Source organism: Ictalurus punctatus, chromosome 5 (assembly GCF_001660625.3).
Source record: "Ictalurus punctatus breed USDA103 chromosome 5, Coco_2.0, whole genome shotgun sequence".
Classification (NCBI taxonomy): domain Eukaryota; kingdom Metazoa; phylum Chordata; class Actinopteri; order Siluriformes; family Ictaluridae; genus Ictalurus; species Ictalurus punctatus.
Window position 1 is genome coordinate 4,774,818 of NC_030420.2, and position 5,937 is coordinate 4,780,754.

Here is a 5,937-nt window from a genome sequence, read left to right on the forward strand (position 1 = left end):
GCCCCCGTGCGGAGAAAACGCAAAACGATCTTAACGAGCGCCGTTCGGGGTTTCCTGTTACCCCGTGTAAACAAACAAGTGGCAACTCCTGCAAGCTGTGGAACAGACCTAGCTATTCATTAATGCGCATGCTGAAGCAGGAGTGGAGCGGAAGAGTGAAAAGCAGAGTGGTTGGACCCCTAATTAAACGGAGCCCAGGATGTTGTCTCGCTGTGATCGGCGGACGGGAACGGGGGCAAGACGCACACACACTCATTATCGCCGCCTGCTAGCCGAGCGGAATGCTAGCCCCCCCCCCCAAAGTGTCCGGCAGCAGTGAAGTCGAAGCGACTGCGCTGGAAATGGTTTCGACTTTCGCTTTCCTTCCACCTTGTGCGTAACTGATTTGCTTGTAAAGCTACGCGTGATATTCAAATACGTTATTCCGCCACTCCAATACTGCGCACACTTCGTCATGCGTTGCATTTGCTTAATATCCAAACGGCAGGCTGAGCCTATAGGTCACACAGAGTGCCGGCTTTTACGTGCTCAAACTAACAAACAAAAACGAAACACAGGAAGCCGCGGTGATAGCAGGGCTGTTCAGAAGAGGTGGACGTATTTTTAAAGGGTTGCTGGCTGCTGCTTTTTCAGGCAGCCCCAGAAATTAGAGGGTGGATCATTCCCGCCCCACGATTCCACACACTCCCGGTGCGCGGTTCCACCCAAAAGAACGTCCGGTGGGAATGCCGCTTTCGTGCTCGGAATCTCAGCGTAGAAGATCTGACAGATACAGCCATGGACCGAGCGAGTGGAGCACGAAGCCAGTCAGTAAGTGCAACTCCACACGGCAGCTGATCACGCTTGGAGGAGAGCACTAACACGAAAATCAGTCATTGTGACCGGCTAGTGCTACGATCGACAGTGTAGGGAGGTCCTTCCCACCCAGAGAGGAGAGCAAATTATGCGGACTTGGATTCCCAGCCAAACCATAACCTTATGTTCCCAATAGTAAGCGACAAGTTTCTTGTGTCCCTCTTTGTTTTTCTCTTCGGGCTGGCTAGTACATGCTTCCTGCTGCATCAAATGGCAGTGTAACACACCTGGTGGAACGCGCTATCTGATTGACAGGGGACAGAGAGCATGCTACCCCTCCCACCCAAACAGCATGGACAATTTCGCCGTTATTCAAACTAACATTCTCATAACGACAGGGCGATTGCTTTTCTCTTGCGCCATTATAGATCGTCTCTTGTAAGGGCTCACACTCGACGTCCGGTGGATTAGCAAAGCAAGCTAAAATGTACTATCGATGTACACTCACTCAGCTACTTTCTCCCAAGCTTTATTTTTCTATGCAAGGTCTCGAAACACGTTGACCGAGAGGTCGTATACTACAGGACAAGATGCTTGTGTGTCAAACAGGGGGGATTTAAAGTTGCGAGCGGGGAACTGAAGAGACACTGGAATGTACGCGACGTTAGATCGGTCTGAGGAACCGTTCGAGCCGACCGATCGGATTTGTAACTTTAGCGCATCGGATCCAATTTGCATTACTCAGAACGGAGTAACGCAATTTAACCATCATGCGGTCACTTTACTGCTGGGCGTTTTTCACAGACCTCTGATCTGGTGAATAGATTTATGGGATCGCCTTCTTCCAGCGACCCTTCGAAGACAGCTTTCCTTGTTCCTCAGAACATCTCAGGAGGACAAACGCCGCCTCCAAATTCCTCTGATCAAGCCTGCGTGTTGAAGAGCACGTGGCGTTATATTATTTAAAAGTTCCAAGGAAGCCAAACTTGTGACCGCTTTCTCATGAGATTCATGTAAAAAGTATGAAGAACATCTACATATGTTTCCGAACAACGAGCAAAGCTTGCACAAGGCTGATGCTGCTTGTTCTGCACGCGAACGGTTTCTTCGAAATGCCCACGGCTAGTTCGACACTGCTGCAAGACCTGCTACTACGCCGTCTGAAATACACCCGTCTGCTGAATTTCTGCTATGAATGTAAACAAAGAAGGTGGCTATGACGGATGGCATTTAATTATATACCGCCATTGTCCTAATTCTTCCTTTGAAAAAAAAAGGCAGCGGAGCTAGACTTTTCTCAGTAAGCCTTTCCAAGTCAAGAGCGCTGTTGCAGTGCAGCGCCTCTGAACTTCTGACCCGCTTTGAAGGCGCCGCCGAAGAAACACCAGCCAAATCCTGCAGGACCAGCTAGTGCAGCAGCGATCTGCCCTCCAATTTCACTAATTGACGTAATTATGGCCTTAAACGGCTGTGTTTTTACAAGGTCTGCTCCAGTTCTCCATCTCAAAAGGTCAAGGGGGGGGAGGAAAAGAAAAAATAAATAAATAAATAAATAAAACGAAGTGGTCGTCTTATAATTGGAGGTCATTAAAAACACCAGATATTACAAACATTTGATCTGGAATCTGTGACTTAAAACCCTCAGATCAAGTGACGCATACATCTAATGGAAAAAAAAAAAAAACAACAACTAGTTTGGACACCAATGGTTCTTGGTTGGGAACGTAGTCAGCCTCCATTTTCCCCGTTATTGGAAAACAATCGATGGTTGACACACCGCTAGATTACTGCTACAACCCCAAAGCTGATTATTTTCCCATAACAGCCCAGCGTGGATTGTGTTATTGCATTTACAGCACAGCAATTACCATTCCTATTTATTAACGAACGACACAACATACTTTTCTATCCATTTAGAGCTACATTTAAAGTTGTGAAACTCTGCGACACAAGTTAGTCCACTGTATCACGTTTATCACAGTATAAGTCACCTATAAATAGTACCTATAATCCAAACACTCGCTCGATAGACACTCTTCCCCACCCCCCAGATTGTTATCCAACCAGAAAGCGCGAAGTCTTAGACTTTCCCATGGCGGAAAAAAACTTGCTGTTACGAAGCTCTGACATTGGAGACTCCTTCCATAAACGTCAGGATTAAATATCCTGACAGAAAACGTCGCCTTACAAACGAAGGGCTGTATTAAAACAAGCGCATGAATATATTGGGGTCTGAATTACAGCCAGAACTACTGTCCAAGTTTCGGCCATGGAAAAATAAAATCAACACCTTCTGGCCAATCAGAATCGAGACTTCAACAACGCTGTGGCATAAATAATGCGAAGATCTATATTTTCAGTCCTGCTTTGCATTCAAGCTGCTTTGCTTCCCAGGAACAAGGTGGAAATTGACCGTGAATGCTTTTACTGCGAATTTCAATGGACGCTCGTCAGCAGCCAGAGTTTTTCTGGATGCAGAAATGGAAATAAGGGGGAAGATGACTCTGTGTGTGTGTGTGTGTGTGTGTGTGTGTGTGTGTGTGTGTGTGTGTGTGTGTGTGTGGTAGTGACGGGGTATATGTGGGTACATATGGGAGATAGGAGGGAGGGCTAGTAGTTTGAAAACGCAGAGCCTCCGACAGAATAATCCGAAATGGGATGGACATGAATTGCAGGTTGGGTTTTGTGGGACATGTGGAAGTGTACAAGTCTCTGCAGGCCTTCAAAGAAACACGGCGGCGTCTCTATAGCCGTCACAAATAAAGCAGACAGACGAGAAGCTCTCAATAATACAAAACCGGTCCAGAATTTAATATAAAAAAAAAAAGATAACCCAGGTGTTAAGAGAGCACGAATTATCTGGATGGCGAGATCACGACTTGTGATCATATCATCGAAACAAGAAAGCTACGAAACTCGAATTAAACAGCGCGAAGGCACTACATCTGTATCGTAACCTCCCGTCATCGGATGCATGAAAACAGATCCAAGACTTGAAACAGTCCATCACAGCTTTGCACGTTTTTGGCAAACGATACGACGGGGAAGGAAATGGAATGAATCACGGCGCTGTAATAAATAGAAAACGAACACAGCTTTAGTTCAATATTCAGAATCAAAAGAGAGCCTTGCTACAGAACAATCCAGAAAGCAATCCATGTTAGAACAAGAGAGACAGAGAAAGAGCAAGATACTCTGTATGAAATTCTCCATGAAAGAACATCATGAATGCCATTATGGAGATCATCATCATCATCATCATCATCATCATCATCAGTGCAACATGTTGATCAACTTGTAACACACAAAGTGCTTCACTCTTTATAACTGAAATCAAAACGATGCACAATGGGTTGAGGATGGAAATGATTTTACTTGGGGGGCGGCGGGGGGGGGGGGGGGGGGTTGTAGTTCCAAAAGTATTTGCCCCCACTTATTTTAAAAAGGTGCCTACATCTGATGTTGATGCAACATGACAATATATAGCTGTAAAAGCTTTGCACATTAGTTCTACCATACACACACACACACACATTATATTACAGCATGAGGTGGCAATTTTTTTTTTTTTTTTTTAAAGATGAAAATTAGCCCAGTGTATTCTTTTGGGTCTGAGGTAAACTGCTCTCCACAGCACAAAGAAAGGACATGAGATAAACACAAACAGCAGCCTGCTCAATCTCTCCTCTCAATTCTTCCTATTTCACAAAAAAACACCTCATGAAAGTTAGGCTGGTTTATGCACTGATAATTTCTCTCCGACATCAAAACTACACCGAATAAAAGTAATTAAATACATTAAAAACACACACACGGCGCATTTAATTAACTTAAAACATGTCGCCTGAGGTACTCACCTTCCCCTCTGAGGTAATGTTTCTTCTTCTCCAGGCGTTGTAGAAGAAGTTGAAAGAAGAAAGTTAGGTTATTTATTTCCGTATTATCTTTCGTTCTCTATTCGGCTCTACAGATTTTTTTTTTAATTAAAAAATAAAAAGGTGAGGGGGGGGACCCCAACAACAACAACAACAAAACAAAAAAAGGTGTGTTGTGTTTGTCGATAACAAAATGTTATCGCAAATCCAAAGCGTGTACGAGTTTGGATTTAAGGACTCGCCAGGTTACAGGCTACCTTTCCACTGCTGAGAATTCCACCCGTGCTTTTTCTTTTTTCCTTTTTTTTTTCTTCCTCCTTTCTTTTTCTTTCCTTCTTTTTTTCCCCCCTCTCTGGACGCGGTTTGCTCTCCTCGAGAGAAAAGCAGGAGATGGAAGGAAAGAAAGGAAGGGGGGAAAAAAAACTTTTACCGCTTCTTTGATCGTAAATCCCCTTCAGAAGTATCCAGTTCAAACTACGGAACAGATACAAAACATTTAAAGAAAAAGGAAGAAAGCCAAACTCTGGTGGGGTTCTTTTTTTTCTTCTTCTTCTTTTTCTTTTCCGCGTCCGGAGAGACTGAGAAAGCGAAAAACTCTTACGTTCGCATCCCGGAGTGATATTTCTCTCTTTCTCGCTTGCTTTACTTTCCTCCTGTCCGCGTTCCTCCCCCACCGCGGTGTGAAGCTCCAAAAAAAAAAAAAAAAAAAAAAGAGGGAGGAAGGAAGGAAGGAGGAGATTCCAGAGTCGCGCGTGCGGCTCCGCTACGGCGCTGGAAGAAACTAGCGCGCGCAGACGCACGCACAAACGCATAGACATACGCGCGCATGCACGCCGCCCCCCCCTTTTTTTTTCTTTCTTTTTTTGCATGGCTTTGATTTAAAAACCTGCCCGCCTCCCCTCCCTCCCTCCAAACCCAACCTCCGCCCCCCTGTACTCGCAGCACCTCAGCGCTTCTCCACCGGCCCGGGAAGTGCATTGTGGGATTGTAGTTTTCTGCCTGTTTGTGTGAGCTGTGAGTCGTATTTTGCTGTACAGTACAACAACAACTGGCTTTAGGTCAATTAATAAACAGATACAGTAGGCCTACTGGGTTCCATCTATAACACACTGACCATGCTAATCGCTGTTTTCAGAAGGTGATCATCAATATGCCTATGTTTCCGCCAAAGTTGCGAATTTAACTTCTGCGAAATTTTTTTTGAATGTATGCATTTATAAAACGTTTGCGATTAAAGACACCGTTTCCATTCCATGTGTTCAATCTT

At 44.9% G+C, this 5,937-nt stretch overlaps 1 protein-coding gene across 4 annotated transcripts in view; it reads right to left on the minus strand.

The window, feature by feature from the left end:
- The window catches only part of LOC108265400 (fibroblast growth factor receptor 1-A), a 35,256-nt gene extending 29,891 nt beyond the window's left edge, over positions 1 to 5,365 (minus strand). For 3 of the 4 annotated variants that reach the window (XM_017467673.3, XM_053680104.1, XM_017467672.3), the window contains exon 1: positions 4,653 to 5,365. The gene's annotated coding sequence lies outside the window, so the exon portion shown is untranslated. The remainder of the gene's footprint in view (positions 1 to 4,652) is intronic. The other variant, XM_053680103.1, reaches the window with a different exon arrangement.
- Positions 5,366 to 5,937: the final 572 nt, after the last annotated feature.